Source organism: Sinocyclocheilus rhinocerous, unplaced genomic scaffold, assembly GCF_001515625.1.
Source record: "Sinocyclocheilus rhinocerous isolate Xijiao unplaced genomic scaffold, SAMN03320098_v1.1 scaffold1294, whole genome shotgun sequence".
In the NCBI taxonomy this organism is placed as follows: Eukaryota; Metazoa; Chordata; class Actinopteri; order Cypriniformes; family Cyprinidae; genus Sinocyclocheilus; species Sinocyclocheilus rhinocerous.
Window position 1 is genome coordinate 272407 of NW_015656157.1, and position 10520 is coordinate 282926.

The window sequence follows — 10520 nt, forward strand, 5'->3', positions numbered from 1 at the left end:
TATATATATAAACTAAATACAATATACAGCCATAAAATAATAATAAATAAATAATCAATGTGTGAATTATTATAGTAAATTATAATAATAATAAAATATTAAATGCATATTAATGTATTAATTATTTTTGATTGTCTAATTGTTTGAATATATAAAATACAAACACACACATATTTGCACAAATACATACTTTTTCTTACATTATTATATTATGGCAATATATATTGCATTTAGTTTCAAAAAATTATATTATGAATATTATGTGTGTGTGTATGTATGTGTATGTATAATGCTATAAACATTAATTACAAATATAATTACATTTAAAATTACAAAAACAAAAACTGTGTATTTATTAAATATATTCATATATAAATTCAATTCAATTTTATTTGTTTCTAATCCATTTTATACTTGCAGATAAATAAAAAATAATTTTGAAACAATAAAATGACCTCTAGAACTATTATTTGCTATTTTGATATATTATACTCTAATATTACTTAATTCATCCTATTAGTCTGGTGAATATATGTAAATGCATACAAAAGTTGAATATATATATATATATATATATATATATATATGTGTGTGTGTGTCTGTGTGTGTGTGTATATATTTATATAAATGAATAAAATTTGAACACTACTTTTGTTGACTTAAAAAAATCTATCTATCTATCTATCTATCTATCTAACTCTTAAATATATATTTTACTGTATTATCACTTAATCCAAATGCATGCAAAGGTTACTCCTTGATGGCAATTAAATGCATCACTGATACATAAATATTTAGAAAAGCTACTCTAAAAAGTTTTTAAATTGAATGAAATGCCTGAATGTAAAGGTACATTGAGAGATCAGCTGTTCTTTTGGGCCTCAATAAGAGCAGATGATGCAGTTACTAATGGCGTTGCGTTAGTATTCTTACAGACGAGACCAGACAGACGCATAAAGCCACTCTGGTAGGCGACTGCATCTCCCAGCTAAATAATACAGGAGCGCTGGCCTACCTGGACCCATTTCCCAACAGAGCCAATCAAGAGTCATTTCCTGTTGTCTGTCAGCGTGTCACACAAACGCCATAAATATTGACAGCCGTCGCCAATAAAGACACCCATAAATCGAGGAATTGAGGGGAAAAATACGGCAAGTGGGGAAATAAAATCAAATAAAAATACAGCGATCATTCTAAACGCGAGACGCCGCGTGTGAATATGTGTGTGCGCGCGGTGTGCAGATGTAGAAGCTTGATCGATTTGGGCTCGACGTGGCGTGCACAACTCATTGTGGATTTGGAGAGCATTATTTTCTCACTGAGTCGTGGAAAGGGGGGTTGGGGTAAAGTAGCGTGGTGTGTGGTACTTCAGAGAGTCTTCCCTCCCATGACTGCATGTATATTAGGAGTCTAATGTTCAGCTGAATAATTGATCAGGGCTGCTGTGTTTTTTTGATAATTAGTTGATAGCTTCTTAGCTTTAAGCCCTCCGATCCAATGGAATAGACTTGTTTTTTGTACACTTTTTTTTTGTGAAGTGTTTGAAACAACTGCTCAGATGGACTTGATAAATGGCCTAAGGTTTGGATAAGTTTTGTTACGTTCCCATAACCTAATTTCATCCTTCCGTTCTCTCTGGATTGTGCTGTTGCTCAAGAGACTTATTAGAGTTTTGCAAAGCATGCGGAGCGAAAAAAGGTTGCGGTTTTTATTGAATATTACTTCATTAATGAAAGGCTGCCACTTTACTGCTCATGAATGAATGAAATTAATTAGTCTTTAATCATAGCATCGAAAAGTAACAGAAAACCCTTCAGGAAAGTACATAAGAACATATACAGTATATGCACTTTGTAGTGCTTTATAGTTAACTACAGTATAGTTTTCTAGCAGTATGTGAAGAATAGACTGTAAGAACCTGTTTCAGTTTCATTCTGAAAAGATACACAGTAAGTGTCCTTGAAGTAGAATATGACTGCTGGCAACTGAACACGGCACAGCAGGTGTGGATTTCTTCTTCTTTTCCCTTTATTTTTTAAAATCCTAGCAATAGTATAGCCATTTATACCTCATCTGTTTCAGTACGTTTGTCTGAATTGGAATATAAAATTGTCAACTTCTGCCATCTACTATTATAAGTAATTAGAAGTTAGAAGTAGTGATAGACTGATATATAATGGCTGCTAGAATAAGTAAATAAATAATGAATTTAAAAATATTTGTAAAATTATTTAAAATAATTTTACAAATTACAAAATCAGATTAATAAGTACAAAAAAATAATTTATATTTAAATTTTTAATTTATTTAAGAAATATTTTTAAATATGTTCAAACTAATTTACAAATGTTGGATATATAATTTTTTTTAAATATAATATAATATAAATTGTATAATATTTTTATAATATGGATATATTAATTATATATATATATATATACTGTATATATAAGCATGTGGTTGGCCATTGAAAAACCCATATGGGTTGAGCACTAATTAGAAGCAGCATTTATAGTCTCCTTCATCTCATAATTTTTTTTAAATATAATATAATATAAATTGTATAATATTTTTATAATATGGATATATTAATTATATATATATATATATACTGTATATATAAGCATGTGGTTGGCCATTGAAAAACCCATATGGGTTGAGCACTAATTAGAAGCAGCATTTATAGTCTCATTCATCTCTGTGATGTCCTGAGATGTTTGACATGTCCCACTAAACTCTGCTGAATGCCGATGTGTGTTGTTTTTATTGTGGGATGACATGATGAGGGGCTGCTGAGGGGCTCCGATCAAACTCTGGGTGTTTCACAGGTCAAGAGTCACACTCGGGAGCGTGTTAATGCAGTCACCGTGGGAACTGATCAATCTCTATTCCCCGTCTCGATCGATCAAACACCCCTCCTGCAGCCCCAGCATCAGCCAGCCACTCCACCAAGTTGCTCGGTGTCCACTTGCTAGCCTTGGACAAGTCCCAAACCTGCTCACCTGCACACTAACACATGAATTATGGGCATCTGTTTATCCCCCCTCACAGAGACACTTGGAGAAAGAATACCATGAGCTCTTCACAGATATAGCTACTACAAGGAATGCAAATGTTTTCCCAAAGATATTTTATGACATCTCAATTTACATTGCTGTCAGGCACACAGTCAAAGCCTACATAATCTATGTGTCCCATAGACACGACATTACTGGGACAAGATTATAGAATGGATAGTTTGCATTGCTGAGAGTCGGTTTCTGCATCCAGCCTTTCTTAGACTGCTGTAACACACCACATGCAACATACAGTATCTAAACATTTTGAGCACGTTTTAATAGTCACTATGAACTGACACAGTTTCGAAAACCTATTTCAGATTTAAATATTTAATTTACTCTCCCTTATGTCATTCCAAGCCTGTGTGATTCTTGCTTCTGTTGAACACGAAATGAGACATTTTGAAGAATCTTAGCTGCGATTTTCCATAATGAAAGCATTTTTTTCGCCATAAATGTGGTCCATACGGCTATTGAATTTGAAATAGATTACAATTCCTTTAAAGTCATATAATAGATTTTCTTGTGGGAAACACATTGAAAATAAATTGTGATTCACTAAAAATCTTGCCCTCCACCTCAACTTACGAGAAACACAAGAATCATGATGTTTATTAGGAAATTTTAGGACTAAGGCACTTTTATGCCCTTTTTTGGAACTTTACGATATTCTTTGATTATATGGAAAAGAGCCGCTCTTCAAAATGTCTCCTTTTGTGTTCCTTAGAAGAAAGACAGCCATACAGGTTTGTAATGACATGAGAGTAAGTAAAGTATGATAAAATTGTAATTTTTAGGTAAACTGTATCTTTAAAACACATCAGTTACTGGACTACGTTCAGCCATTTGTCCCGATTATAGATCATTAGTACACATTAGTATACAATTAAACTCCTGCAATGCTCTTTCACTAGGCTCTATCCCATTTGAAGCAACATCGGACTCTAAAATAAGTCCGGAGAGAGAGTGCCAGGCAGCTCCCTCAGAGGAGCACGAGTATGAAGCAATGCGGCAACAGCGGCTGGTGGCCACCTGCTCAAAGTCCCAGCATGCTTATCAAACCCCCTGGCAGCAAGAGAGCAAGTGAACAAACAGAGGCCCTGCCATGACAAACAAGCTGGGAGATTTCCACAAGATCAGTGAAAAGCGAGGCCAAATAAACCAGGCCCTTCAGTCTCGAGCATCCAAAGCACGTCAAATCAGCTCCCACGGGACGGCTAAAGAGAAAGCCAGAATGTGACACCTCAGCACAAATTGTTAGCACTTCACTTATCTTCCATAAGTGTAACTGTACATTTATAGGTTTCCAAAAACTATTAGTGTTGATAAAGAGATGAGGGAATCGGTTGTTACAGCTAAACTTAGGCACGTTTTTTTTTTTTTTACATTTTCGCTTCGGACATGAATGATACCTTAAAGGGTTACTCCACCCCAAAATGAAAATTTTGTCATTAATCACTTACCCCCATGTCGTTCCAAACCCGTAAAAGCTTCGTTCGTCTTCAGAACACAATTTAAGATATTTTGGATGAAAACCGGGAGGCTTGTGACTGTCCGATTGACTGCCAAGTAAATAACTCTGTCTAGGCCCAGAAAAGTATGAAAGACATCGTCAAAATAGTCCATCTGCCATCAGTGGTTCAATCTGAATTTCATGAAGCGACGATAATATTTTTTGTATGCAAAGAAAACAAAAATAATGACTTAATTCAACAATTCGTCTCCTCCGCATCACCGTAGCGCCATTTTGGAGAGTGTCCACTGAACGTAAACTGCGTATGCTGTTCTGTGTCAGCCGCACCACACGGATACGCTGTTTTCGTTCAGATCAAAGCGTAAATAAACGTAGAAAACGTATCCTTGTGGTGCAGCTGACACAGACAAGTAGAACAGTATACGCAGTTTACGTCCAGCGGATATTCTCCAAAATGGCGCTATGGTGATGCGGAAAGACAGAGGAGACGAATTGTTGTATAAAGTCGTTATTTTTGTTTTCTTTGCGTACAAAAAGTATTCTCGTCGCTTCATAAAATTCAGATTGAACCACTGATGGCAGATGGACTATTCTGACGATGTCTTTCATACTTTTCTGGACCTTGACAGTGTTATTTACTTGGCAGTCAATGGGACAGTTACAAGCCTCCCGGTTTTCATCCAAAATATCTTAAATTGTGTTCCGAAGACGAACGAAGCTTTTACGGGTTTGGAACGACATGGGGCTAAGTGATTAATGACAAAAATTTTCATTTTGGGGTGGAGTAACCCTTTAAACTGTGGAGAGGTTTATTTAGTAATAGTAATACTACATATTTCTTGAGTTTTGGTCACAATGCAAAATTTTGTGGGCAAAAAAAATGTCCATTGTCCATTGTCAATAGCGTAGAGATGTATAAAGCATCTCTCACACTTTCAAACGAAGCAGCTTTCCGGTGGTTAACGCAGTGAATTCGCACAAGCTAAATCTGAATTTTTTTTGCCCTGACATGAAACTCCTGATTCTTATTAGAATGACTGGATTTCGGACATGAAATTTTTCTGAGCAATGGTAAATGTGACCAGCTTTTGCGATCTGACTCTCTAAAGTTAAACGGAAATTAAACAGAAGAAAAAAGCAGGGACCTAAGTCATATATACTCATGAAAAATGACTCTTTTGGCTTGGACCAGTAAGCAACCACCCAGAACACCTTAGCAACAGCTTAAAAGCCTCTTCATGTAACGATACATTTTTTCTTATATAAACTGCTGTAAAAAAAATCACCAACAGAAGGGAAACATCCAACATGAAATACTATTTGTCAGCCTGGCAGAAAGGAAGTGCGCGTAGCAGCGTATGAACAGATGTCCACAGAAGACGACTCAAAGCTCACCGCCTGACGGCACCATTGAAGTGCACTTCAAACCTCACCTGTAATTTCGCCGACCAGCAACGCTGATCCACATCCAAGAGGTCAGAAGATTTCAGATGGGATTTTTTTTTTTTTTTTTTTTTACCCCTCGTATCATTTTTTTTCTCTCTTCCTCGTATTTATGCAAATGTGACTATGGACCGCACACTCACAGCCTGCCTTTAGTTGTAAATAAATCATTCATCTCATTCTGTGCATTAATGGGCACTCAAGGAGATTCTATTAATCTGTTCATTAGGGCACTTCAAAAACAACAAAAAATACTTATTAAAAGTAGTTCCAGCTGCGTAAGCTCGTTACTTGCACCTTAACAATGCTTGTGGCACTCTACCAAAACCATGTGGGATAAAAAAAATTTTTTTTTTGGCAATTTGGAGTCTATTCTATTATCGCCGGTCAACCCTTTCAGGCAGTGATGAATAAATATTACTTTTGGAAATGCAACGAGACATATTTGCACATCATTTACATTAAAAATGTAAAAAAAAATATATATATATACAGTGGGTACGGAAAGTATTCAGACCCCCTTAAATTTTTCACTCTTTCCGTACCCACTGTATATATATATATATATATTGCAGGAATTTGCAATGTCATTTTTGCAAATAATCATGGTATATTGTACATGGCAACTTCCTTAATTCCGTTCAATGTGCCGTTGAGGCAGACAGGGTCTTAGGGTCTTCTTTAGGAGCAGGACCGGGGCTCAGCAATTGATTGCTACATTGATCTAGAAATGCCTGAATGACCGTAAAGGAATTAAATTGGTTTCTTGGAGGATATGCTTTTTTTATCATAAGAGAAAAGTAAAAGCTCTGATTTTGACAATTTGGAAGCACAGCACGTGAATAAACGCAAAAATCAGAGTTTTAACTGTTGCACACTTTATATATCTGAGGGACGCAAGAAGAATGTGTGTATTGTGAGATTTCAGTGTAGGTCAACAGATTTGATGTTTAATCACTTCTTATTCAGTCAAACAAAAGCTCAGATTCCTAATTTAATGCCTCTAGACCGAAATCAATAAGCGTGTTTGGTAACACTTTAGAATAGGGAACACTTATTCACTATTAACTACGAATTTTCCCTCAATAAATTCCTAATTTGCTGCTTATTAATAGTTAGAACAATGCTTGTGGCACTCTACCAAAACCATGTGGGATAAAAAAAAATTTTTTTTTGGCAATTTGGAGTCTATTCTATTATCGCCGGTCAACCCTTTCAGGCAGTGATGAATAAATATTACTTTTGGAAATGCAACGAGACATATTTGCACATCATTTACATTAAAAATGTAAAAAAAAATATATATATATACAGTGGGTACGGAAAGTATTCAGACCCCCTTATAATAAATTCATGTAGAATAAGGCATTAATATGTGCTTAATTATTACTAATAAGTGGCTAATATTCTAGTAATATGCATGCTAATAAGCAACTAGTTAAGAGACCCTAAAATAAAGTGTTACCGCGTGTTTTTATTTGGCTGATCTCCAGGTATTTTTCCAGCACCTTACACCACCAGCTCATCTAGATAAACATTAACACCCGATTGCCATCTTATTTTTAGCTTGTCATGATTATACAGCTGAATTTACAATCTGTGAGTATGCCTGAGTTTATTCCTGTGATCCATGCTGGAAAAAAATACTAATCACATCAACTGTATGACAGTCTAAAACATTTAAAAAATGCATATTTTGCCAGTGTTGCTGGGTGATATGTACATATAATTTTAATACACATGAGCACAATGTATTTCTGTTTAAGCTGTTTGTAAAAAACTAAATAAACAGTTGGTGTTGTTCTGTTTTCATGAATAATAAACCCAAAATTGTCAAAATGATCAACCCAGAATTATCAAAATAAGCCCAATTTTTTTAAAATGATAAACCCCAAATTGTCAAAATGTTCTTGTAATGTAATTGATAGATATTATGTATTTAAACAATAATGCTATTTTCTTTGCAAATTGTTTGTAAAATCATTCCTTCATAAATTGGCAAAATTCAATTCAAGAATGGTTTCAATATTACTTAAAAATAGTAAAAGTAGTTTTACGAACAATTTAAATAAATTAATTCTGCTGATTTCACGAACGAGGTCCCATAAACATAAACTTTTATACATATTTGATAGCAATTTTTGTAAAAATAGTTCGTAATAACTTTTTTCCTGTAAACTGCCAAATTACGGAAGCAAATAGTCTTAATAGGATTTAAAAATAGCAAAAGTAGTTTTACACAATTCATTCTGCTCATGTTTGACTAATGAGGCCCAATAAATGAAAACTTTTGTACGCATTTGAGTGTCAATTGTGTAAATCACACTTTCTGTGTACATTGTTAAAAAAAACATTCTTTTTTAAATTGATGCATTCAGATTTAGTTTTAAGAATAGTAAAAAAAAATAATATTTTTTACAATTTTATACAGAAATTCGTTCTGCTTGTTTTTCATGAAAGCGGCTCAAAAAACACCAACCTTTGTAGGTATATGAGTAAAAAACATTCCTAAATTTTTGCGTTCAATTCAACATTACATTTAAGAAAATTACTTATTTAAATTAAAAATAGTACAACTATTTTTATGAACGATTTACACAGAAAAACGCAAATGCTGATCACATTTGATAGCCACTGTGTATCAAACTACAAAGTCGCACTACCTCCAGTGTTAAAGGACATAGCTTGCCTGTCGTAAGTGCACATCAGAGCCGAGTTACACATAGCTGTGACAGTGCAAAGGGAAGTGAGCTGACATGGAAACAGCAGTGTCAGACACACTTTAAAAGGTCAGAGATGCCTTCTCTGCCCATCTGACGTGTTTCTGGCAGCAGCCCCGGTCTGCTGTGTCTTCCCCTGTTTTGACTCATGGCACCCTCGTCCCTGTTTGATGACCCAAAAGCGCCGGGCATCAGAGGCTCATGTGGGGACAGAGCCTTTGATGAGAATGCCTGTCAAAAAATGGCCAAATGACAGGTTTCTTTGTAGAATGGGCATGTCTGGCTTGCATGAATTGAAACATGAGATGTGTTAACAATGCCAAATGCATATATTTGCTTCTTGGGCTTAAAAACCGGTCCTAGTATTTCAAACCTGAAGATTTTATGTTAGAAATCAGGCCATACAGTATTGATTGTACAGTAAAAGAGTTGATATAAGTGATCTAGTGATACCAAACAAGAAGTGATTTAATTGGTTTTCTGAGGCTTTTGCTTTGCCGGATTTGGAAATCCATTCTTTCAATTGATTTTGTAGCATTTGTTATGACTATGAGAGCAGCACAAACAAGAATCGCAAGCAGTCAAAACAATCCGAACCAGATATCGATGGAGCCTCCCAAGGTAGTAAGAGGCATTTCATTCACGTTATCTTTGCCTTGAGAAACCACAAGTATTATTTTAACAACTCACTGTTTTCACAAGTCTTCATAATCATTCATTTTCATTTACATTTCTGTATTTTCATCACCCTTTTTTAAACTTCTCTCATGGGTGAATTAAGACTCAAAACCGTTTCATGTGTAGCTCTTCAACTGTCCACACAGAAACACGTAGCAGTTTGAAGAATAGTTGGACGGGGACTCATTTTCACAATTTTTCCTCATTCTCACTCTTGTGTTTAATAATTGACCAAGAGAGCCATGAGAACCCAGGAGGGTGACAATGAATGTGTTGTTGGAGCCATTCAACTTCTGTGCGAGAGCGCTTCAATGTACGTGCTCCTAAGTGCGCTACGCTAAACACGCTACTTAATCACAAAGGATAAATGAAGCTGTATCTCTTGACAAACATATTAATTAACAGCGGGTGAAAAACAGTGACATTTTGTGAAGTTCACACGAGAACGACCTCTTGCGACCTAAAGACCAATATTGATTTCCTACCGGCTGTCCGAACTACTAACGCAGAGACACGAGTGTCGAAGGTTGAAATAACACTCAAATGACAAATGACTGAACAACAACTTTTGTGAGTGAAAAACCAAAAAGAAACAACATTTGTAAACCTTTTGAACTCCATAATGTTGCATATTTGGGATATTAAATGAAAAACAAAAATGTACAACAGAACTTGATATTATCCATCTGAGATTGATTGATCATGATAAGTTGTTTCTACACTACTGGTAAAAATATTTGAAATAATTAAGATTTTCTAATATTTTTGAAGGAAGTCTCTTATGCTCACTAAGGTTTGATTTAAATACAGTAAAAACAGTAATATTGTGAAATGTTATTACATTTTTAAACAACTGTTTTTCTATTTGAATATATTTTAAAATGTCATTTATTTTTGTGATCAAAGCTGAATTTTCAGCATCATTACTCCAGTTTTCAATGTCACATGATCCTTCAGAAATCTAATATGAGGATTTGTAGCTCAAGAAACCAAATCAACATTGAAAACAGTTGTGCTGCGTAATATTTTAGTGTTAATGTCTTTCAAAAACTTGACGACTGGTGGTGTATATAACATGATTATTGGGGTAGAGTTTAATGAAATATGCTAAAAAGGGGCGTTCTTTCAGGATGCCCCCCCCCCCCC

At 35.0% G+C, this 10520-nt stretch overlaps 1 protein-coding gene across 1 annotated transcript in view; it reads left to right on the forward strand.

The window, feature by feature from the left end:
* LOC107719632 (nuclear receptor subfamily 5 group A member 2-like) overlaps positions 1-10520 on the forward strand; it is a 60921-nt gene that overhangs the window by 25028 nt on the left and 25373 nt on the right. The window lies entirely within an intron of this gene.